The following is a 27,571-nucleotide window of genomic DNA, read 5'->3' on the forward strand; positions in this document are numbered from 1 at the left end:
CTACTAGAATTTGCATTACATGATGTCTTGCAATAATTTCCTCGTACCAAACTTTTAGCATTTAAATTTATCAAAATCTCTATAAACTACTTAAATTTATAAATATTTACAGAAAAAAGTACGTGTTTTCATAGATACGTAGCAATTTATTTCCTTATAGATATTGCTATAATTATAATGATAACTTCCGTCTTTCTAGTGTGAAGCTTTTGTATCTGAGATGATGGGAATATTTCAAAAATGCAAATCACTAGCAGGAAATGAAGAAGTAAGTTCACAAAAAAGATAAAATATAAGCAAATTATATATACTCACTTATATATTAATACGAAATTAATTTTCTAGTTAGCTATATTTATATTAGCCTGCAATGACAAAAGAGCAGTTATTACGGGATGGAATTTCTTTAACGTCAACTTCCGATTATTAATAACTGTAAGTTGTTTTCAAAAATGTTTTATAAACTAAATATATTAATTAATATTAAAGAAAGGATTAAATATTTACAGCTTTCTGCAACTATTTTATCTTATGCGATTATCATTATTCAGGCCGAAAGAGATTCTTCGAAATTAACTTAAAAAAATTCGAAAATACGGTATCAACGAAAAAGGAAGCTTAAATTATTCGTCCGGTTTTTTAAGAGAATGAAACTCAGAAATTGATTTCAAAATTAAATGTTAAATGTATTCACATTTTACTATTTATTTGCACAAGAATTCAAGTTTAATGTTGTCTATCTGTTACATTCTATCTGATAGATGTCTTCTAGCAGCTGGCGTGAGAGGTGAGGGTTGGTGCTCGTGATGTCTCACGTTAATGCGCATTCGCACTTGCCTCGTTGCCAATGCATCGCTATGTCTCTGTTCAGAACATGGTTTTATTTAGGCTTAGGCAAAGCTAATGCCCTACTTACATTTATAACATGATCAGTGAATATTTACAAAACTGCACGGCTACCTTTAGCATTGGCTCGATCACATTCAACAGACAAATCACCCGTGGTTTCCCTCAAGGGTCTGTCTTCGGCCCCATTCTTTGGAATCTTATTTTTAATGATTTCCCAAATACAAACCTAGGTGGTGAATGGGTTGTAGCGTACGCCGACCACGCTATGATTCTAGTATGTGTTCGATCCAGGGCAGAAATAGAAAAAAAAAGGCAACCAACATTCTAGCTAAGGTAGTGGAGTGAGGTACAAACAACAAGTTGGATTTTAACCCCAAAAAGACTAAAGGTATTATCTTTACAAAACCAAGGGCTCCACACCTATACAGGACACCTACGATCCGTATGAGAAGAAACACTAGTGTACAGATTGTACAGTACCTTCACTAAAATACTTGGGCCTGATTTTACATCACAAGCTCAGCTGGATACCTCACATACAGTACATCTGTGATAGGATAAACCTACTTTTTAATACCATGTCAAGCGTAGCAAAAAGTAAATGGAGGCTTTGCTCAAAAATAATGAGCATAATATATGATTAGGTATTTATACCGATGATTAGTTATGCTGCTTCAGTCTGGTCTGACTGCCTCGGAATGGCGCATATTGATGGAAAATCGCAAAGTGCACAACGCAGAGCACTTATTTGTATCTGTAAGGCTTACTCTACAGCCCCCACCTCTGCGTTACAACTTTTGGCTGGAAAACTGCCCATCGAGCTTATCATCAGCTTAATCACACAAAGATGGCTCATCCGAGACGATCAAATCAACTCCAGCAATGGAATACCTCATGATAACATTGAACGCACCAAAAAGGGTGTCCCCAGCATTAACCCAGCTTACTGGCCTGATATCGCTGATCAACCCTGGCCCATACAACATCTAACCATATTTACAGATGGCTCAAAGAGCAATACGGCTGTTGGATGTGCTTTTGTAGTATATGCTAATAATAAAGAAACATTCACATATACAACTAGACTTGGGGAAAACTGTTTCGTTTTTCAAGCAGAACTCTGGGCCATTCTTTCGGCCATTAGATGGTGCGACTCCATGTATATTAGAATACAGTGGCGTGCTGTGACATTTGATGATAGGGAAGCTGTGTTTCTGTAAGAAGCCGACTTTCAGGGGCAATCAATTAATTGCGCGTCAGGGCCCGTTCGTATTCGTTTGTTCGATAAGCCAGTGAAAACCGTATACTTCTTTAAATGTATTTTTAATAGATTATCTGACGTACTTAATAAATAAGAAAGTTCAATATAATTACCTCCGTTATTAGATTCAATAAATTCCCTACGCCCTCTAAATGCCAATTCTTGCTTTGAGAAAAAACATATAACATCTATTAATTTAGATATATCTATTAATCGTAATTATCCTGTATAATTTTCAATATTTATTTTATATTGTCTACCAATGTTAAATTCTATTCCGCTTTGATTTCCAAATTGCTTCAATTTTACGAAAGAATCGTCATTTGTCATAAATTTTATCGTCAAAATGTCGAAATTTTTTGTTGACGTATTTATATTTAATTTAGGCATTGGTCTTTCTCTTTTAATAATGTTTTCTTTTTCATTATACGGTCTTGAGCCAAAACTTTTTTAAAATAAATTTTTGAATCACAAGCCACGATATAAAAGCTAAAATTAAAATTATCAGAAAAACTTACTTTGTAAAACAAAATGTGTGATGAATATACGTGCCTAGTACAAAAAATTTTTCAATTGTATGAATATACTTTTAAAGAAACTTATAATTAAATATAACTTTGTGAAGAAACGTACATAAAAATAACAAAATATTCTTTACTTTTTAAATCTTAAAACAATCCACTTAGTGAAATACTGTAGCTCCCTACGAGTGGCTAATGAATGGAATCAGAGACGGTCCAGGTAGGTGTGTGCGTGCCAAATCCCGAGGGTGCCGATACCGGTCAATGTCAAATGTCTCTTTTGTCGCATCACTAGTATATCTCAAAGGACGCGACAGGGTTGTTGTAGATTTTAAACGTTTCTCACCATAGCTGTAAAAATCTAAATATGTTAAACTTAACAGATTGTCCGTTGTTCGTTTTCTAACTAATTCGTTTTAGGACCGAGTGTTCGCGGAAATTTCCAAAATTTACAACTTTTCGGTCACTCTCATTGAACTGGAGAAATTTCAGTCTTTATTACATCTAATATTACGAAGAGATCAGACCCCACTGTACTCGGCAAGAGATTGGTTCGGTTAAGCTTCTGTTTAAGTAAAATTTCGGCTCTTTCATCAGGGTTTTATTTATGTTTCTAATTTCCTAATCGTTTAATTATTTAACTACTTCTTAAGTAGAAATAAGTCGAAACCGGTTACTTTGTACTCGAATATCTGTAGTCTTGGGAAAGAAGTGGAAAGAAATTTTTATGACAACCGATACATAAATCGTAAATTTAAGGAAAATAAATTCTAGAGCTTTTTTTGTACCATTGTACGTCTCATTCATTAAATTTGGTTGTAAATGATGCTGCCAAAGTAACAGTTAATTTTTTAACACTGTACTAGAATTGTACGCGTTTTTTCTCCATCCCCTTAGAGATGGGACATACTAAATCGTAATATCACCGGTTTAACATTGAAATCCGTAAGTAATATAAGATGGGAGAGCAGAATAAACGCAGAATAAATATATCAAATATTTTAATGAATTTTTTTTTTTTAACTCCTGTCAACTATACAGAACTATCATAAAAACATGCCAGTAAACTCCTATCGATTGGGTTAAGTTATAAATCTAGTCTAGGGTGGGCAACCTTTTTTAAAACGTGGGCCAGAATAAATTTTACGTTTTTTCCGCGGGCCGTAGTAGTCAATTGACGCCTTCTTGTGACTCGTAATTTTTTTAGTCTGCAAATATGAAATAAATAAATAAAAAATTAATTACTACATTTATTTCTCTTATCGTTTTCGAAAATTACAAAGAATTGGAAAATTAACTATTAATTAGTTATTTTTCCAATTTAATAATCTATTAAAGATCTCGCGGGCCGGATAGAAACTTTTCGTGAGCCGTAGCTGGCCCGCGGGCCGGGGGTTGCCCGCCGTTGATCTAGACAGCTCATGATTCACATAATCGGGCGAGGGTGGCCGAATATCTAGCAGGCGGCTAACAGCCCACAACCGCTCCGGGATATAGAGTTGGACGCTTTACGCGTGTGTCGCGTCTTCCAGCTAAACCGTGACGTTGGTGCTCTGTAAAACGCATGCGCCAATGCCTATAATCTGGCTGCTTGGAAGTTGACAGGCAGGCGGCTAACAGCTCAGAACCGGCCCGGGATATAAAATTGGACGCTTTACGCTTGTGTTGCTTCTACCAGCTAAACCGGGTGAGGTTGGTGCTCTGTAAACCGCATGTGCCAATGCCTATATAATCTGGCTGATTGGAAACTGACCCGGTTTCGACACTGCTTCCGCCACTGGATTATTCGAATATACAATAGCAATCTTATCGTTTTTTTTCACATGTAGTATAGAAATTTGTAAAAGATAGTTATAATATGCAGTTATAATAAAATATTAATTTTAATTAATTCAAAGTACGTTAAAATATGAAATTTATATTTTATAAAATACAGTCAAACCTGTTTTTATGCGCTCTTTTTATGTGCGATTTTTATTTGTGCGATTTTTTTTATGCGAATTTTTAATTTGTGCGGTTTTTTTTGTGCGATTTTTTATTTGTGCGGTATAGTTGGCGACTAGTCTCGTGCGATTCGTCATGTCTCACGTTGACTTATTATAGCTAAATAAACTTATTATAGCATAAATGCACTTATTATAGTAATATTATTGCATGAATATGCGAAAAATGAAATAATTTACTTTTTAAGTCAACAAAACACCACCTGGACAAAAATATGTAAAACAGACGATAGACCAGACGATGCAGTCAAGTGCTGACATCTGTTGTCAATAAATTCTATTTCGTACGGTTTTGAGTTATTTTCTATGTGAGACTTTTTTTATGCGGTCCCTGTTGACCGCATAAAAAAATTATTTTTTTAATTGTGTTGTGAAACTATTATTTACAGCCATTCGTGAAGTTTCGTGAGATTTTTTTAATGCGTTTTTTTTAATGCGGTTCCTATCCCTCCGCATAAAAACAGGTTTGACTGTACAAGGGAAGGTCATTGAAAGGTGGAATCGGCGCTTCCATCGCTTCTAATGACGGCACGCCACTGTTAGAATAGAAATAACTATCTTTACAGACTCCTACTCGTCTATGCAAGCCATTCACAACTTCTAGTGGCGTTCATCTATAGTCCACGATATCTTGCTGGAATTGGCCAAAGATATCAACAGGTATGCCGTCGTTTGGGTCAGGGGTCATGCTGGTGTTTCTGGCAACGAGCGGGCTGACCAACTTGCCCGCATGGCCTCTGAACTAGAAAGTAAACCAAGCTATATTGCCACTCCCCAATGTCACATCTTATGAGAACTTTATTCTTAGGCTTATTGCGGATTCTAGCCAGGATGACCAAATAGTGAGGAATGGAGCCCTACATATCCAAAAAATAGGGTTTTTAACCTGTCCGGATTCGATCCCGGGTTTCTCAAAGCGGTCGGCTGCTACCTTAATCACTTGGACATCCGGCATGGAGCGGCAGGGTGATGAAGAAAGGGTGCCCAATATATCCGAATAGATCCCCGAACACTAATAGTTAATTAATCGTGGGTTCGCGCCTCGCTAACAGACTAGGCACGTGGAGTTTTGCAGGTTTTCTACTCATCAGCAACGCCTAAATAGGGGTCGTTTTCCCATTAAAAAAACTTTCCGGGAGGGAATCCAGATCCCCCATGTGTTGTGTTGCCTTAATCGAATAAAACCAAAACTAAACAGATCCCCATAAAAAGTTCTTAGGATTGCTCGCCTGAATTCGATCCTCAGTCCCCAAAGCGTTAGGCCAGTGGTTTCCAACCTGTGGGGCGCGCCCCCTAGGGGGCCGCGAGACTGTTGCAAGGGGGCATGCAGCTGTTTCCAAAATATCATTTTCGAATACAAACCAAAAAAGTCGAATAGGTGTCAAAAAATGAATCAGCAAAATAGGTATACGTAATCCACAATCCCCGCCGCGAATTTTTCGGGTACAAATGCTAAAACATCCATCCATACTCTTGTTGGAACGAAAACATCTCGCTTTCGCGTTTGGAGCCGAGCCCCGGCGGGGCGAGGAAACAAAAGACAACACTCGGAACATGTGGCCGGATGGCCGAGCGGTCAAGGTTAGCAGCCTGCCGCCCTGGGGGACCCGGGATCGAATCCGGACGCGTCGAAAAATCCCCAGGAATTTTTCAGGGGGTGGTCCGTCCGGATATGTCGGTCCCCGTCCCTCCCCACCCGGCCGCCCCATTGTGGGCCTGGCCGAACCCACAATGGGCTTGCTATAAAAGGCCCTCTTAGTGCCCACAGGGCGGAAAGAGTTACAAAAAAAAAAAAAAAAAACACTCGGAACATTCCGGGTATTCTCGTGCTTACTCGCGCCAAACTTCAGTAAACAGAAGCATCTGTTTTTTTCTGTTGTCTATGAACAGAATTAGTTTGTTAGTAGTGCTTGCGATAACCACGTTAATATATAGAATGAAACACTTCGCTTTGATAACTTCTAAATTAATATTGAGGTAAATTTCATAACTGTTATAATAGTACATTATTTTTAGTACATTTAAAATTATTATTTCTTATAATAAATAATTATTTTTTTATGTATATTTTTACATAATATTGTATATTATTTTGTAGCCCATTAAATAAATTATAATATCAGTTGAGTATTTATGAAATTAGATTGTTAGAAAAATTAAGGGAGCGCAATAATTTTTTTAAGGGGGGCGCAGGTACAAAAAGGTTGGAAACCACTGCGTTAGGCTGATGCTTTAATTAAGCTGTAATTTATTGTTCGTATGTTTTTTATCTCGCAAGTCTATAAGTTAACCGCGATCCCCATGGATCCTACTGTTGCGACCTTCTACGTTTCGGGAAATACTGTTGTAAGGAAATCGTTTCTTACAAAATTATTTTTATTTGTTCATCAATAAATGAAATAAATGTTGTGTTAAATTGTTGAAAGCATTAATATTGAATAGTGTTGAGATAAATGTTCTAGTTGTTTTCGCCCGAAAGTAACTAGTTCATGAAACAGCAGTGTACAATGTAAGGTTATATTATAAGTGGCAAATACTGTATATGGCAGGCGTGTACGACGAGATAAATCATTTGGCAAATAACGTATCTTACAATTTCGGTCTATCGTCTGTCTTTTTCAATCACCCTCTCGGTTTATCATCTGATCATCTTTTTTTCAAAGTATTATTTCATGCAATCTACACTTAAATCTCAGAAGTGGCAATATTTACAATTGGGCAATTCTCAAAGGAAGCAGCCAAATTTTGCAATAAACCACTTTGGTCTCATCATCATCATAAACATCATGGGAAAAAACGAACGTTTCCAGTTTGTAGGTCTTCTTTTTGCTCATCACTTTTTCGAGTTGGTGTTTTGTCACACCCTATATTTAGAATTTTTCACACTGAAAGTTACTAATATACAGTCTCAACCACAAAGAAATTATTTTTCCACATATTTGTTAAAATTTCGAGTACCGTGTAAGTTATAATGCAGCGCACCAAAAACTAAGTTTAAATAAGTAACTCTGGTGTCAAACTTTTTGATATTTGACTACAACACTTTAGGAACAATATCAAATTGTACTGTTTATGTCCCTGCTTTTTACGTTATACACTACATGTAATTAATAAAATATGGCGCTCAGTAATCCGTGCTGTGTATTATTCTTAGTGCAATTAAGGAGGTTGATCGAGATTTGAGTTGCGTAATTTTTGGGGCGAATACATGCGACAGCATCACAGGGAGTGAGATAGTTGCTGAAAAGCATAAAATTAAGTAATTTAGGTACGACCCCGAGGGTCAGCCAGATGGTAGGGGAATGGGTTCAACATATACAGGCCAATCCTCGTATGAAAACTTCTAAATTGATCCTGTTATGACATTTATTATTACGAAAGATGTATAAACTGCAATCCAAGTGACGGAGCGGAATATTGCCAAGACCATTAAGGTTAGATTATCTTTCGAAGAAGACATCGCCTTATTTTCTCTCTCACGCGGACAAGATATGAATGGAAATAAGCTAACAAGTAAAATGTGAAATTTTAAAATTCAATAACACTAATCATTAATTCATTAATAATAATAATTAATAAATAATATTAGTTAAAATTGAATATTATAAAGAAGGAAGATTCTGTAGTTATTTAATTTAAAAAAAAAATTCTAAATTATTTATTTTAAAAAGTAATTCACTTTTATGACGGAAGGTGGCGAGTGATAAAATTGACGGAAGAGAGCCTACGTAACATAATCACGGTAATCGGAGTTTATGAATAGTTTCATGGTTTTGATGTCACTCAAAATTTTCTTTCTAGAAAATATTATAACTGGGTAAATATAAATTTTTATTATTCACATAAAACTGAAAATTATATCATAAAAACGGTAATGAAATTGAATAAATATTTCAATTTTTGCCTAAGCCTAAATGAATTTGATTATTTAGATAAATATAATATATAAATAAGTATATTATAATATTATACAGGAAAATCTATTTTATCCTGTATAATATGAATTTTCTTTCGTGTTTTAAACGGATAAAATAATGAAAGATGAGCAGTAAATTGGATATGTTTACATGAACATCTGAATGTATATCTTAATAAGGTTTGAAATATTACTACTGCAATTTAAAATGTTATGTGATAATAGGATGATTTCATCACCGAAATTCTTTCACTTTACATGTATTGCAGTCTTTTGACATACATACTACTAAATTTTGAAAAAAAATGAGATTGCAGTTTTGTATTTAAAAACACTAAAACAGTCAGGTGTTCTCCTTGAAATTTTAATATTTTTTAATGAAACTTTCATTTATTTATATTGTGCAAGTATTCATTTTTTCTTACAACCTGTAATTGTAGGTTTTATTTGGTGTATTAGTGAGATTTCTTAAATCGGTCTGTTCGTTTTATTCTTATGTGGCGACGTGACGTGTGGGCCATCTGCCGAGGGTAATGTCTCCCGGTAGGTCTTTTACTAACTTGAAGAAAATCCGGAAGACTGTGTCAGTCGGGTGCAAACATGCCACTGATTACCGGTGTTTGGTGGTTTCGTATACCGGGTTGTTTGTTGGGCTAATTTAGTTATTACTTTAAAAGTATGAAAATCTTTTAGAATGGAGTTTTTTTATTCTAAAAGGATTTATATATAAGTTTTTAGCATCTGTTTATTTTCTGTAGAATCTCTTCATTTTATAGGGAATTATATACTGTATATGATATCCAAGAAACAGTTATTAGCGAGGTTGAGGTCAGAGTTTTAAATGCGAAAACGTGTACATTGGACGTTCAGCGCCGCTTTCCTGTTAGCTAGAAATTTGACAATGGTGTTTGGAAAGTCAGTGGGATCATGCTTGACATTCCAAACGCCATTGTCAAACTTCTAGGCTTACAGGAAAGCGGCACTAAACGTCCAACGTACACATTTTCGTGTTTAAAACTTTGGCCTCAACCTCGTTATTGTACAGTACATGGGAAATATTAACTTGTTTATAGAATATAAAAAAAAAAATATTCTTATGTCATGCAGAAATATATTACTGTTATTTTTTTATATTTGAAATACTTAAAAAAGAATGAAAATTATCTTAAAAGAAATTGTAAGCTTTTGTTATATTATAAGACAACATAAAATTACTTTGAATGGTTTTAGATTAATTAATGCAATTATGTTTTGTATGGTAATGTCTTAATGAAGTAAATACATTCCAAACATTTGGTTTGTAAGAAATTTTCTTAGAACAAAATTAATGTAGCAAGATGATAATGACATATATGTTGTTATATTAAGAAAAAATGAAAATGATTTTCAAAATAAATTTATTCTTAATGAAAATAATATAGATGTTGTCTTAAGCAGTAGACTTAAGAGTCATTAAGAAAAAAAAAAATATATATATATATATAAAGTAATGCAGATTTTAAATCCATTTAAAAAAATGCATCATTATGATTCTGTTTCACCTTCTTAAACCACATAACATTTCTCTCTAACCATTTAAAGTGTTTAGAATGGATTCTTCATTACAGTTTTCAAGTTGAGATCGTTTTAATCAATCACTTTTTCATTTATGAGTTAATTTTTGTTATTAAGAAAAAGTACTGTACATGCTTAAATTAAAATTTAATTGCAATTTTTGTATATTAATATATTAATTTTTTTTATTTACTCAGATGTAATGCTAATGTGATGCATTAATGATTAATTGTATTGTTTGTATTTAAATGATATAAATGACTATTAGCTACTGATTCCAAGTAGCAGGGTGGGTGTGTTTATACTAATAAACAATACCTGCTATGAACTCACACATGCACTGTAACATGTTATTTTTTGTTAGAGCTTTATTCTCGAAGGGTTTTTTGAAGTATTGCTATATTTGTTTTACTGTTGCATAAAATATTTTTAATATGCTGATTAGGTCATAATATATAACACTATATGAAAATGTATTTTAGTTATGTAATATGCTCTTTTTCTGTATTATGTATTATGCTCTTTTTATGTATTATGCTCTTTTTATGTATTATGCTCTTTTTTTTTTCTAAAATTTATATAAAATTTTGTAAAGTTTACAGAAAAAATTTAAATTTATCAAGTAATACAAATTTTAAAATATTAAAATTTTGTAATTGAATGTTGAATGTCAAAATTGTATATTCAAAAGATGATGTCATGTATATTACTACAAAAAAGTCTACACTTTCTACATATACACATATATAATTTTTTTTTAGCTGAAATGTCAAAATTTAGCTCTCAATGCCTCATAGCACATTATGACATTTGAATGATTGATTTTTTAAAGTGTCATCTGCATGTTTTAAATATATTTATTATTATTAATCTGCTCTGAATTATGGTATTTTAAATTACGACCTTTTCTTTTATCTTACTATTGATTATTTGTTATTAAATTTTAAAATATTATTTATAGTAATTTAATCAATAAATTATAAAACTAATACTGTTTCTATAAGAATTATAACTTTCAACATAGATGTAGAAAGCCTTGTGAAATGCCGAGATTGGGCTGCTGAAGGCAAGGAAAGGGAGCCCTTAGTATGTGCTAAATAAAACATACATATTTATTTATGCGATACGCTTCTTGTCTAGTCTTATGTTCAATTATACAAGCACTAAGGTGGCTTTTCTTTTTTGCTAGACTTATTATACCATCAATAAAAAGGAGGACAAGCTTTAGAAAAACTTTTTATTTCTTTGAGTATGCATTTTGTACAATTATGTCCCTTTTCAACTCTTGTGTTACAACTGTATAGGGAAAATTACATACAGGTTAGCATAAATTTATTGTAATTTTACAAAATTGTAAAAGATCATTAGGAAACTTAAATGGATTATGAGAAATGCAGGAGTTGTGACATTAGATAAAATATGGATGACGATTATTGATTAACAGGTATAAGCTAAAATAATGATTAAATTGGAAATGATTTACAAAAGGGAAAAACAAACATAGATGTAAAAAGTTTTGAACTTACTGCAAACATGACTGCATGGTACATAGTGTTGGAAAAACACCCCAGTATACATGACACAGTGCTGAGTTAAGATTATAAAATTTGGGAAACCGTGATCTTGGTTATGGTAAGAACAATAGAAAAAACTCTTTGGAACAACCAATATGATGAAGTGAAAGTAGTGCACCGTTAAAATAAAAGGGACATAAGAAGATTGTTTTAATTTACAGTAGCCTTTTACATGATGGATAATTATTTATAATGAAATATCCTTTTTCTTGGAATCATACACTATTTACTATTTTATGAATCAGAAAAATATATACATTTAAAGATGCTTCAATTATTCTTACATGGTTTAATGTTTTAACATATGATTGATTGAAATTGAAATAGATAATACAATCTTAATGAGTTTTTTGATGGATATAGTATTTAATTGAGAGATTATAAGTTTTAGAGGTTGGAATGTAGAACAGCAAATATATATGTAAATTTTAAGTATTTTTTGTCCTTTATAGATTTGGAAAATATGGAAAATTATTTATGAATTTTTATATTTTGCATAAAATAGAAGACACTATATATTTTTTTATTTAGTAAATTATGACAGAATAAAATACATATATTACAAAAATATTTAATATCAAACAAGTTTTAATTTATACAGAATGAATTATTTCTTTAAAGTATATTTAGACAAATTTATGCACGTATGCAAGCGTGAACACATGCACTGTATTTACACAGATGCATTTATTTAAATGTGTAATATGTAAAAAGATATTCAAATTAAGCTTCAAAATCAACATATGATATGCAAAAATATAGGATGATTTGCAACAGATTATTGTATAAAAAGTTTGTTGACATCGTTATGTATGTATGTGACACCATTATTTAGAAACAGTCAATTTTCAAGTTAGCAATACATATATAATCATGCATTAAAGTAAAGATGCAATCTGTAACTTGATTTTTAATGTAGGAAAAATAAAACTGATGATGTATTGCAAAATTTTGATTCTTTATAGTGTGTTTGAAGCCTTTATAGTGAGTTAGTATCAATTCTCATATGGATGAATGGATTTAAATGAAAGTTAAGAGTAGTATTGAAAGATTCCTTAAACCCACAGCAAACTTCTAGAAGTTGAAGCAGCACTGCTGTTATGACTTTTGGATATTTGCTTTGAAACTCATATTGAAGAATTATAAATTTCACATCCGTTCCGAAGCAAGACTCTAGAAATTATGATCAGCAACAATAGTGCTGCTTCAATTTTTAGATACTATTGTAGTTTTAGAGATTGTTTCAAAGATATTCTTAAAGTAACAAGTTTTTAAATACATAGTTTTTCAATAATAATAAATAAGGGGATTTGTAAACTCTGCAATCAGTACATTTCATACTAATAAAGTGACATGTTATAAAGCACTGCTACATGATGCAAAGAGAGGATGTGATGTAACTTGTCCTGACATGCACAGTTTTTAACCTACTTTTTTAGAAACTAAGATGATGTTACTCTATATATATTAGTTGGTTTTCAGTAGTCCTTGGTAGTCAGAAATCTGTTCAGCAAAAGAATAAAATTTGATCTTATTTTCCTCCTGTTTTTCCTATTCAACTAGAGCATTCAATTACAGTATTTAAAATATAGGAACAAAAAATACTAACATTTGCACAGTGAAAAGGAAAAAATATCTGAAACAAATTCTTTATTTTTGAAAAATAAAAAAAAAATGAAAAGCTTTTATCTTGGACCATTTGACTTAATGGATTGTAACAAAACTAGATTTTGATGCATTTCTAATTTATTTTACAACAGCAAGTTACTGTAAATTTTAGACATTGTGAACTCTTGTTTTAACATACTTTATGCAAACAATCCATGACAAAGTTTTCATTAATGTACTGTAATCTGTTTAATTTACCAATTTTTTAAGAATTTAATTTTTTTTTTAAATTAAAAATTGATAAAAGAATTCTTTACTTTTGGACTATTCAATATATTTGATTTGAATGAATGAAAATTTAGATACAATTTTTTTTTTATTTTACAAAAGAATGTTTCTATATATTTATTTCATATCATTTGTTTTCTGCTTAAATTTTTTTAACTTTAAAATTCCTTGTATCATTAAACATATTACATTTTAGGCAATTAAAACTTAAGTGTATGAAAGGCACTTGTGAATTTTCAAAATTATTATATCTTTAAATTTTTTGAAGAAGAAAAACTTCAATAAACAAAAAACACAGTTCTTTGCACTCTCTCTCTTCCTCCTCATCTGTTATAATGATTTGAATATCACAATGCTGAATAATAGCAAGTGCTTCCAATGCAACAAAATGTTTAGTTTTCCTTTCTCTTTTTTTATTTGCTTTTTTATAAAATTGCTATATTAAATTTTGAAAAATGATTAAGGGTAGGTAATGATAAAAATTTTTGCTTTGCTTCTCCTTCAAAGTTATAATGTCACATTTCTATGAATTCAAAAATTGATTAGTAAATATTTTAAACCTTTATACTTGTAGAAAATTGAAGCCTCAAATAAAGCTAAAGTATATAATTTATAATAAATGTATTGCTTTATGAAAATATTTAACTTAAGATTACATTTAGCACATTTATAATAATATATGTATTTCAAGAAGAAAATATGTTTTTTTCAAAATAAAAAATTTCAGAACAAATTGAATGAAGCTGAAACTGCTTCAAACTAGGATATTTTGAGGTGCAAACATTTCTACAATATATTGCAGTGGTGAAAAGGAACTAAAAGTAAGGTAGGAGTAACAGTTATAACTTTGCATGACTATTTTCTGGCAAAAAAGCAAAAAGAAAGAAAAAAGAAGAGCAGTTAAACTTACAATGATGACATAACAAATATGGTTTTTTTATTTTTTAAATTGATGTGTATTTTTTATTAAAAAAAATGAATTCCTCCTATTACAGGAACTGTAAGCTTACAAAAACTTTTCTTTGTTATGAAAAACTTTCTTTTTGTTGTGCAAAAGGGAATCACACAAGTTATTTGTCAAGATGAACATTGCAATCTATTTCAGGTTGTTCACTTGCATCTTATAGCTGCAGCATTACATGATTTTCAGTGATTGTATAAGTCAACCTTTAGGAGGAATTATGTGATCCAGCATGTTCTAGTCCTTGCATATAGTATCTATGTATCTATCAAAAATATCAAAAAAAATTTTTTTTTTTGTAAAATTTTCTATTTTTTTCAGCCCCCTAAAGAATTGTGGCCCCAGTTTTTACTTAAATATCTCCAAAAGAAATTAACCCCTTTTCTTAACAGACACAAACCCTACAAATGCATTTGTAAAAAATGAAAACCCAGCCAAAATTTGCCAAAAAAGTCAAACTTAATAATAATAAATTTTGCTTTTAATATATGTTATTTACTACAAGTTACATTTTTGCATGCATCTACTTGCTTGATCATGCCACATCGGCAACATCCACTGATCCCATAATTCACAAATCCCTAAATGAGTAGTAATAGCTCTGTTGTAGTCACCATCTTATCAACATGACAAAACTTCAGTAGTCCCAATGAGTCATAGAGCAGGAGCATAAGTTTCTACTAAGACCACCTGTACCAATAAGATCTATGAGAAATGAAGCAGAGAGTGACTTGTAAACAAAATTTCTGAGTGGGCAATTGCTTAACAACATCTGTTTGTTCTCCATGTTAGGGACAGCTAGTTTATAAATGACTGGTTTTAGGTATATAAACACTTCTGTAGAAAAATGAAAAATTGATGGTGGCATTTAAAAAAAAATACTGGTGTAAATATTGTCTGGGTAAACAAGATTGAAGACTTCCAGTGTTTTTTGACCATTATTGGCAAATGCAGCACTAGCAAAAGTATAGATACATCATAATCACCACCACCCTCATAAGCAATGAATGACATACCAACTCAACCAAAATGCTTTGAAGGCAAATCACTTATCACAATGGATACAAGAAAGGAAAATATTCATCATGCAGTCTTATTACACTGCCACAAAACTCAAAATAGGCACGACAGCATAAAATGATGGTTCATGAGAAATTTATACAAGTATATGTTTGTCTTACTTTTACAGAACAAAGGAGTTAAGCAAAAAAGAACAATTATTCACAGCAACCTTATTTCACAAATAATGATCAAGTATAACAAGTTATAGAACAAATACATCAATACACTCAAACACTAGATTATATTAAAGATCAGACATTTATTGACACGTGTACAGTCTGTTATTAGCAATGAATGGTAAACACAGCAGTTACAATCAATTGTGAGTTATGCGAATACCGAGTACAAAGAAACTGGGATTTTCAAAAACAGAATCTTTAATTTGCGTGATGAGATACAGGAACTTGTAGGATGCCAGCAATACAAAAAATATCTCTCCCCGACAAGTAAATATATATATATACACCTTATAACTAAACTTATAACTAATTATAACTAAATTAGGATAATGGGAAAATGAGGACGAATAAAGTAAAGGATAGACTGAAAGAGAAAAGGGTACCCAAATATTACGGCATTATCACGGTGCGTTATATGCAATGGTTGGTGGATCTCTTTTTAATCACAAACGATGTAACTTCGTCACTAAAACGTAAATTCCTTGACAGATGGGGACAAAAATACTCTTGAACTTCTCTTCTTTCGATCCGAATTTTTCTACGTTCCCTCGTACTTCTTTGTCGTCTCCACGTGGTCCCAAAAACATGGTGGAGAGCTACTTCTGGCGCGTCTTTCCTTCTCGAGTCCTAGCCAAAGAATGACCACTCTGTCCCCATTCTGCCCTGAGGGCCGCATACTGTCCCATTGTCCACAAGAGACCACCTGCTGTTGCGCCGTTAAGCACCGGTCGGGAGAAAATACCAGGAAGGGAAGATAATAGTACTAGGAAGAAGGAAGGAAAATATATATTCTAATATAATATAAAATATAACTATACAGTACAATAATGGTGTTTAGCCACACAATAAATTCTGTGTTTAGATAAAGAATTAACCCATTTTTCTAAATTTTGGAAATTCCCAGTTTATTCCAAGAAACCCATTAAATATACTATCTTAGATCCCATATAAAGACATAGTAAATTATAATAATTATTGCCAAATTATAGCCTGAGGATATATGGCAGTTAAAGAAATAAATATTACAAATAAAGAACACGAATACCCAAAATAGACATCAAAACAATTAGGGAAAAAACTCCATTTTGTCTGAACACACACACATTATCATAATATATTCAATCAGATTTAACATGCAGACAGACATTACTTTAAACTAGTACAATCACTATGATAACTAATATCTGGATTTATATGCATTTAAAAATTGCAATATAAATACATACATACATACATATGCATGTTAAATGCCTAAAGTATGCATTATGCATGTTAAATGCATAGTAATATAGACTTCATTTCTTGGTTGAAATGAATGTGTACTTTTCTTCTGTCAGCAAGCAAATCTTAATAATGTCTATTATTTTTTTTTTCTACATCACACTTTTTAAGTAGGATAAACATGTAACAATAGATGAATATATAGACGCATAGGAAATGCTACAAACAAAAGAATAATATACAAAAGGAGTCCCACTATATACCAACTGTTAAGAGCTGATAAAGACCCCCCGGACACTAATTCCCTCCCGAGAGTTTACAAAATCCCGATTACGGACGCACTGAGGCAGAATAAATTATTTTACATTGGTGCCACCAGAAGATCACTCAGGGAAAGGCTAGCGGAACATCAGAGAAACATAAGAAACGAACACCCTTGCACAGCGCTGGCGACTTATGTCCTAGCAGATCCCCAGGAAGTCCAAGCCGAATGGGCCCAAGCAAGACTAATACAAACAGTTCGTAACATAAAGCACCTACGGTATACAGAGGCATGGCATATCTACAAAGCTAGCCAGAAAGGGCAATCCATAAACTTCCGAGAGGCTAGTAAAATATCTACGGCCTGGCGCTCAGGCGACACGTAAATGCCAGAAAGGCGGATTTGCAGAAGCTTACGCTGAACCCGCCGGTCAGTCTCTGCACAGCCCCTACCCTTCCCTCGGTATATGAGATGTTCAGCACGCACCATATTCTGTTAGTATTTTATTTTCAATATCCCCACGAGGCATATATTTTTATTATTATTGTTCACTGTTTGTTATCTATCTTTACATTATTCTCCTGTATTGTATTATTTAATACTCATCGACGTAGAGATGGCGCATGCCATCCTATTTAAATGTTCTTCTTAAAACGTTCCAAACGAGCGGTCGTTACTGCTAAACGTTCTTATGTTCGATTTTTTCGAGGTTCTAACCTGAAGAAGGTCGTTAAACACGATCGAAAACGTTAGTTAGATTCTTTTAAACAAGGCTGCTTATATAAGGTGGTACGAGTTGGGTATTAACAATAGATGATACAAGGAATTTGAAAATTATCATTTCATAAGATAAATTATGATGGAATAATGTTTCATATAGGAGGTGCACAATCAAGTCATTTACAAATAAAATTACATGTTCAATAAAATTTTAAAACTTTCTATCTTATCTAATCAATGATTATTGATTTCTATATATATAATTGTTTACAAGATGTTGGAAGTTGACTGAGTTAACCTAGTTTCCCTCATCCTATAGTTATGTAACTGATCTAAAGCAATCATGTATTTTTGTTTACAACCTTTTACAAATGATAAGAGTGTTTACTCATTTCTCAAGTTATTAACTAATTATAAATTTAGTATTGAAATTGATGGTAATGCTTTGTTTCCAATTAATACCATAAACTTTAGTAAAGTTAGTTTCAGTACAACTAGAATTTACCTGTGATCAATTGCTGTTTTGTGTCATTTTGATGCTTCATACTGCACTGTGATGTAAGGATGTTTTAACATCCTTGAAACTTTGCCAACTGTTTTGTTATAATATCTGCAACTTGTCTTTCAGTTGAGATTTGCTCAATACCTATTTTGCCTTGGATTACAATTTCATGAACAAAAGTTTTTTATTTCAATATGTTTTGTGCAAGTTTAGCAGTTACTTGATTATTTGTTTGCAATTGTACTTTATGTTTCAGCTTTAAGATTCCTTCAGAAAGTTACTTTACCAAATGATTCTTTGGTTGCCTCAGTTGTTGCTATGATTTCTGTCTCTATGGTGGAAGTTGCAATCACTGTCTGTCCAATTAAAGCAAGTAATATAACAATACTATATGTTGTTCTCTGTTTCATTACACCTAACCCTCCAACTGTTATCGCTATATATTGGGTTTGTTGTGGATGTTTATATTTATATTACACATAACAAAGTCTGTATCACTGTAGAAGTCTAATATATCTTTATTGTAATCTGGTTTATATACTGCATAATGCCCAGTTTGTTTGTACTTAATATATTGAAATAATCATCATAATTTTAATCAAACTTCAACTACCTGTTGATATGGAAAGCCACATTTTATATTTTCATTTTAGACTTTGGGCATCTCTGAGTATTTTAACATAGATGTTGAAACTAGTTTGCATTCTTCAACTTTGAAGCATTTACTATTTTCTGATTAAAGTAGTTTATGTATTAACAATTAATTTTTGAATTATGAGGGTTGTTCAAAAAGTTCCCGAACTTTATTTATTACAAAAAAAATACTTCACTTACAATTTATTTGTCAGGGTTTCCTTCAAAGTAGTCTCCTCCTCAACGTATACACTTATCCCAAAGGTGTTTCCACTTTTTGAAACAGTCCAAGAAAGCTTTTTCCAGAATGCTCATAAGCTCCTTCGTTGTTTTTTTTCCTATCTATGGAATGGTGGCAAATCTTTTTCTTTTGAGTGTGTTTTTTAGTTTGGGGAACAGGAAAAAGTTGCATGGGACCAGGTCAGGTGAGTAGGGTGAGTGGGGAAGCACAGTGGTCTTGTTTTTGGCTAAAAATTCATGAGTTCTGAGGGATGAATGATCCAGTGTGTTGTTGAGGTGAAAAAAACCACTCGCCACTACTCCAAAGTTTGGGCTGTTTTCACCTGATTCTGTTTCTTAGGCGTTTCATAACCTTCAGGTAGTACTCCGTATTGACTGTCTGGCTGTAGGTAGGTATTCATGATGCACAACCTCCTTTGCATAAAATAAAAACAGTCAACATTGCCTTAACATTTGAGTGAACTTGTCAAGCTTTTTTGGGAAGGGGTGATGTTTTATCACCCTTACCATAAGCCTTGGTAATCAACTCAAAAGTTTCCGTGAAGGATTTCCCGAGTTTCATACAGAATTTCACAGAACAACACTTCTCCTTCAAAAGCTCATTTTAGCAGATCTGATTTTTCACCGAACCCCATGAACACCATGTCACATAAACGGTTATAACTAATCACCACAACAAGATATCAACGAACAGGTTGAAACATGTTACTCAGAAGGTTTCTGCAGACACAATGCCTCCAAGCAGATTAAAAAATAACCAACTGGAGGCACACTATTCAAGAAATTCGGAAACTTTTTGAATAACCCATATATTAATTACAGTATTCTATAAATTAATAATTTTGTGAAGACTAACAAAAACTTTTAGTAATCTACAATTTAATCTTAAAATATTTCATATCTGATTGAAACATATGTTTTTGTTTATTAAGAATACAGGTAATCCTCTGTTTATGTCGATTCACAGTGATGTCACTGTGCAATTTGCTCTTTCGTGGTGTAATTCCCCGATTTTCCTTATGCTAGACTGATTTTGGTTTTGGTGTTGATGTATATACTGAGTTGCAACATTGTACATTTGTTAAAACAAAGATTTTTATTGAATAATTAATTTTCTCTGTTTAATATTATTGAGTATGTATACATTTGCATTAAATTAAGATACTAAATGTTTAGGTACCCACAAGTAAAGTTATTAAGTCTAATCGTCCAATAAATGGCATACAAACCCAGAGTGCCAATGAATGCGAATAGTTCGTATCACCTGTCATTTCATTCAGGAAAACACCTTATGACGCAGTAGCACTTCTGGCGATCACAAACCATTGTTAGTGAGACGAAACTAACTTAAATTTTTCCATCCAAACTGACCTTATACGGACCGTTTATTTTGAAAGTGGTGTAAGTCCATTTTTTCTTCTTTCGAGATATTTAAACATTTGCAGTTTAGTTGATTCAAAAATATAAATAAAGTGTACTAAGTTTGACAATGTTTCTATGACTTTAGAAATATGTAAGTTGATTGCATAAAGACTTCTATGTGAGTTTAACTAAACTAATATATTCTTTCTGGGCCATAAATGGACTTACACCATTTTCATAATTATTGAACTGTGTAAAATTCATTAAATTTCTATTATGTAAAACTCAATTTCACTTGAAACGCATTGTTTTATTCTGATTTTGTTTATATATAATAACAAGAAATAAAATAGTGTTGTTTATTCTGAATATTAAAAATATTTACTTATTGCTAAACTATTTTATAAGTTTATCATTATTATGAGCTTATCATCAGACACTGCTTTTCATTTAGGTTTATTACATGGATTTTTTTCCATTCCATTAAATTGTACATTTGTTGGTAAAATTCATAGTTTTATTCCTCTGTTGTAAAGGGCTGTCCATAAATGATGTCCACACTGGAAGCAACTTGTCTTAAGAGAGGGTTAACCACCTCACTTAAGACAAGTCGGACAAGGGGGTTGAGCATTAGTGGACATAGATTTATTTCATTAAATTTTATACAGTTTATGCATTTTATTATATTTATTTCAAAGTTTCTTGTATGTTTCATTTCCACTTATGGTATCTATCATTCATAAATTGATGAAGGTTTTAATGGGGGTTGCATTATGTTGGACCCAAACAGGGGAAGGGTTACAAAAACTTGGACAAACTGGGACAAGAGGGGAGAGTAAAAGTTCAAGGAAAATGCAGATGTAATTTATGGACAGCCCAAGTGCTTAATTACACTGCAGAAAATGGACTTACACCACCTTCATAATCAATGATTATGCAATGTCATTTACCAATGAATTTTTAATTGATCAAAGCGTATGGTTATTTTAAAATGCTAAGTGTGAATTGTTTATAAATAAAAAGTTTACACTAAATTGTATGTATATTGTGTGATTTCTCAATTTTTTCCAAAACTGGACTTACACCACTTTCAAAATAAATGGTCCATATATGCGCCACGGTGGCCAGTGGTCAACTAATCAGTGTCTCCGCTCGTCTGCAGCTCTATGTCAGGTTAGTGTATCATATCAACTATGGAAAGTTTGATGGATGAACTTTCGTTCGTCCCAATCGTTGTCTAACTCACAAAAGTTAGACAACGATTGGGAGCGAAGTGCAAATGTAAAAAGGAGCATTGTCACATCCATTCGACCATATTCCGAAATTCTTAATGAAAGAAAACAAAAATCTAAACAATTAAAGATGGATACTTTTTTCCGAAAAATGTAAGAGATTCAAAACTTTGAAATATCATTTGTTTTTCTTAAGATTTTTTAATAAAAACATTTCACTTTATTTTATCATAAAATACATTTAAAAAATTAAATTTATAATATGTATTTTGTATTATATAGTATTAATAAACAAAATTATTTGCTTGTTTTTCATTTATGTAGAACCTAACCCTATACCTCACTGTAAATATGGGTTCGTTGTATGCTGATTTGATTTGCGCTGGCTTTTGTAGGAATAGAACTGCAGCATAAACCAAGGGCTTCCTGTATATATCAATATAATTATATTACTGATAAAATAATTAGCCTTTATAAAAATGTGATAAACTGTATTTAAAAAAATTACATTTTTCTTTTATGAATATTTTACATTTATTGGATTTTTTGAATACTTAAGAAAGGAAAAGAATTCTTAAACTATTGATCTGATAAATTCAATGCTTTTGCTGAAAATGAAAATAATTTGCATAATCAATTTTCTGTTTTAAACTTACATAGAATGAATAATTTTTGATGTATCTGCTATTTTTAGTTTATATCTTCTGTTTAAATTGATTTGGAATAAATAATATAATTTATAAATAACTACATTTTAAACATGAAATAACTGATAATTAATGAATCTAGTTATTTAATTGGGGAATGGAATGTAAAAAGAGTAATTTCATTTGTAATTAGTGCAGTAATTACTTTTTATAATAATACATTTAAAATCTCATCAAAATATCAAGGACTTTATAATAAAACACATTGCTAAATTTTTTTTTAAGATAACAAAAATAATTGATTACATATTCAGGTAATAAAATTATTAATATTAAATTAGTAATGGTTAGAATCATCTCCACATATCTAGCATAACCAGAATCAATATTAAAAATAAAAATTTTTATATTAAAAATGGTCTTAAATTAGAATGTGTAAACCTATATTTACTCTGTATCATTGTGGACGAAGAGTAAACTCTTGAAAAGATAGGCTCAGAAATGTATTTCAAGGATTTTGATGGTACTTTCTATGCCCAGAATAATCATGCAAAGATTATTCTGGGCATATAAAGTATTCCCTGTAAAACCCTAAGCCCCACTTTTGCATTTTATTTGAGAAAATTGTGATTTTAGGTTGTGATGACAGATTGCTTTCAGATCCACAAAATCAGTAGATATTAAAAAACAAGTAATTATATATGTATATATATATGTATATTATGTCCGAAACTGATCATTTTTGTGAAAATTAACATTTTTTGGTGTTAATGAGAACTTGAAACACCTTGAATGTTTGATGGTCAGCAAGCAATTAAAGTTGAAGGGAGGTATAGGATTCAGTTCCTGCCCATGGATTATTCTCGTATATTTGTGCCTAATGAAAGTTTTTATTTTTAATTTAGTTATTTTTTATTTCTCACTATAAACTATGATTATTTTTGAGTTAATATTCTTTTCAGCTGAATAATTTACTTACAAACAGGGAATATAATTGTACATAAGTTTTGTCTTATACTTGATTTGTGAAACAAGAAGATACAATGATGTTTTAATGGGTGCAAATTATAGGCCTAATTGGATTGTAAAAGTCATACCTTTCATGTGTACACCACTCTGTCAACCATGTAACATTTATTTCTTTAAGTAGACACCCACAATTGCTGTAAATAAGCAGGCTATATTTTGGAAATATTAATTATGAATTACAAATAAGTTTGGCACTAGAGGGAGGCATTAGATGCCATCTCGTATTAAATTTAATAATTATAATATTTAATTAATTAATTTAGAATAAACCGAAAGAAAAGACTCGACCCAAAATGGGACTCAAACCCGCAACTCCCACTTACCATGCGTATGATTGCCAGTTACGCTACCTGGACCTCTGATTCAATTTACTCTTCCAGTATCTTCCAGTATATAAGCCTAATGTATAACCATCAACAGTTATACATTAGGCTTATATATTTATTTCTTTAGGCAGTGGAAATTTTCATAGCAAAACTCCAGAACAATCTGATGCATCTCCAAGAAAATTGAGAGTTCCATAACTGGTTGCATGCTATAAAAATTTATACATTAGTACACAAATCAATTATTGGCACCTATCTTTAGTGATAGGCTTTTATATGCCTGGTACTTCTCACAATTAAAAACAGAAAAATGCATTTTTATAAATATTAATGATGTGTTTTAATGGTAGAACAGTGTGTGGTTATGGTATGATTCCTACATTTATTTGGTGTACATGGTGTAGAAAAACAAGGTGCTTTTCTTGATTTAAGACAACCATGACTCATCAGTATATGTAAAATTTTGCCAGACAGCAATTTGAATGATTAAGGAGAACTATATGTAATAATTCATTACATTCCTAATTATACTCTTTTGTAAGTAAATTATTTGACTGAAAATAATGTTAACTCAAAAATCATCACAGTTTATAGAGAAATAAAAAATGACCAAATTAAAAATGAGAAAAACTTTCAGTGAATGCAAACATATGACTATAGAATTCATGAACAACCACGCTACCTTCTACAACTACCACAACCATTTATTGATTATCAAACATTTGGAGTAAATTGTGATTAAAATAAAAATAAAAATGCAAATTTTTGCAAAAATTATTTTAAGGGTGTAATATACATATGTGAGAGCCCAGACTTGAAAAATTTTATTCAAAATATTTTTTCGAAATAAAAAAAATCATAAAGGATATGATTATAACTTTTCCGTGGACTTGCTTTCTTGTTTAAGGTGACACATTGAATGTGTCATTAGAAACTAACGGAAAAATCTCCATTGGACTGTAGAACTAAACAGTACCAAAAAAAAGGCAAGTGCAGTGAGGGGAAGACCCCAGAATAAAAGGATGGGTTCAATGACGTGACAGAGAGTTTGCCATCATCGATAGTTCTATAAACTGATGTTCACGCCTGATCCTGTTTGGATACTGCTCAAGCCATCACCCATCCTCTGCCCTTCTCAAGACATCAAAAGACTTCTATCCTTTTCAATTTTTTTAAGCTTTTTTTGAACCTTGCAGACCAGGAGTACATTGATCTGCCAATTCTGCAATTCCAAAAAGGAACCAACTTCTACTAACTAAGGTATTTACTGACACGCGAATGATTGTAAACTCTCTCTCTCTCTCTCTCGTGGCCAGGGACCCACACACACAGGGGTTACCTTTTCCCCTACATGTTTTATATAATTAGCATCAGCTGAGTGTCTTAACCAACTTCTATATACATTTGTAAAAAGTATGTGTAAATAAATGGTTATTGTTTATTGTTAAATTTGTAGTAGCCTGCACTTCTTCCAGTTGTCTCAGACCATGTTTATCCCGGGCCCAAGCACCTACACATGTGACTGCTTGCAAAAAACAAAAATAATGGTTTCTGTGTCTGTCTGAAAGACAGTGGTGTCAGTCTTGATGAATTTGCCATCATAGTCATTGCCGATGCAATGTCGACCCTTTGGTCAAGTGATGCCAAAGCATAGCCCTTTAGCATTGTCATACACATATATGAAAATTACTTGTTTTTTAGTATCTACCGATCTTGGGACTGAAAGAAATATTGTCATGATCTAAATTTGCACTTTTCTTGAATAAAATGCACAAGTGGAACATATACTTTACAGAGAGATAATGTTTAGTGGCCCAGAATAACCACATGAAACTTATTGAAATCTATGAAATACATTTTTGAACCTCTCATTGTTAGATATTGTGTATGATACATGTGTATAATTGCATTGGTCACATTCAAATCTTTTTGAATGTGATAAATGTAAATTTTTACTTGATTGAATTTTACTTAATTTAGAATAAAGCAGCCTAAAAACTGGATTTTAATATAAAACATTCACCAAACACAAACTCCAACTTGAAAAGACCATTGATATTTTTTAAGTCAGTGGGGTACATTGAACAACTCAAATGAACTAATCAGGAAATAGCAAAAGTCAATAACATCTCTATTGGTTTTGGACACAACCCAACAGTATACCCTTTGGTTAAAAGTTCTAATGGTCTTCTGTGACCTTCAACTCCCAGGAGTATACACTATTCCAGTTATGGACCACATGAATGGCCAGAATTTTCAGTACTCTGAGGCCATAACCTACCCACTTAGCCAATGTTTAAAGGAGCCTTTAGCATCATTAAAAAAGGTCACAACACTAGTGCACTGGCTGTATTTGTAATGAATCAACAAGTTCAAGTGCATTTTAACAGAACTAAACTTTTACATTGCATGAACCAATTTGAACCAATTAAATCAACTCAAATATCTCGAGAAATGGACATGGGAAACACCCCACTCCGTTTACATTTATGAAGAAATTCTAGTTTGGCCCTTGCCTTCATTAGGCTTATCATTAGTTTTCGATATTCGATATTTTTTTTATTTTTTTTATTTTATTATTATTACAAGTTCCGGTGAATAGTGAGATTATATATTTACATAGCGATGCCGGCTAATGAATATCGAAAACTAATGATAAGCCTAACGAAGGCAAGGGCCAAACTAGAATATCTCGAGAAATTTAGAAATTTACAAGACTTAGAGAACATCAATCAGTTTTAAGGATAATTACACACTTCTGAAAGCTTGGCATCATTATTTGAAATCAGTTTTTAATTTTTAACCAATCAAACTTTGTCCTTTACCTTTTAAATTTGTTTGTTCCAAATTTATGTTCTTATTTAGAATATTTCTGTAACCTGATGATGATTGCTTCAGGCAATCAGAAATGTTCATTTTGCATTAAATTTATGTTTTCAATGCTGGAGTTTTGGGTTTGATGGATGTTTTACTTAATTTATTTACAAAAGTAAAGGGGCCTGGATTTCCTGGGTCCTTCCCTAGTTATACTATTACACATTTTTTGAAACTATTTGAAGTACACATGTTCATTAATTTCTAATACTATTAGTTATTAGCTTTGCGTATTTATTATTCAATATTACAAGGATTATTAGGAAACAATTACTTTTATTTAATATTGATTTGCAAAGCTAATAACTAATAGTATTAGAAATTAATGAATAATAATAATAATGAATTTTTCAACTTTAAATATTAAAATATTAATTTTGATGTATTTGGAAGAAGCGTATTTCCATCAGAATATTAGAAGCTTATATAGTTAAAATTTCAATAATAGAAAATTATAAACTTATATTTATTAAATATGAAACAACAAATTTAATAGCAACTTCTACATATTAAATGATGATAATTGATGCAGTTAGTTTTTATTTTTTGTAATTTTTTTATTTAGTTTTTAATTAGAAGTATATTGTTTCTTGAGTCATTCTTGTGTATTTTATTATTAGTATGAATATTAATTAAAATAAAAATTTTGTGCTTAGAAAATCATAACTAATAAATTTTCCTGTCATTTTTTAAATTTATTTAATGTAACAATAATGTAATTATTAAATATTATATTTTTATTTCTTT

At 31.6% G+C, this 27,571-nt stretch overlaps 1 protein-coding gene across 1 annotated transcript in view; it reads left to right on the forward strand.

Annotated features, from left to right (window-relative positions):
- The first annotated feature begins 8,336 nt into the window (after nt 1–8,336).
- Nucleotides 8,337–27,571, forward strand: part of LOC136985099 (AP2-associated protein kinase 1-like) — a 66,475-nt gene continuing 47,240 nt past the window's right edge. The window contains exon 1 of the mRNA XM_067282302.1: nt 8,337–8,451. The gene's annotated coding sequence lies outside the window, so the exon portion shown is untranslated. The remainder of the gene's footprint in view (nt 8,452–27,571) is intronic.

This window comes from Centruroides vittatus, unplaced genomic scaffold, assembly GCF_030686945.1.
Source record: "Centruroides vittatus isolate TY-2023 unplaced genomic scaffold, ASM3068694v2 contig_950, whole genome shotgun sequence".
NCBI lineage: Eukaryota > Metazoa > Arthropoda > Arachnida > Scorpiones > Buthidae > Centruroides > Centruroides vittatus.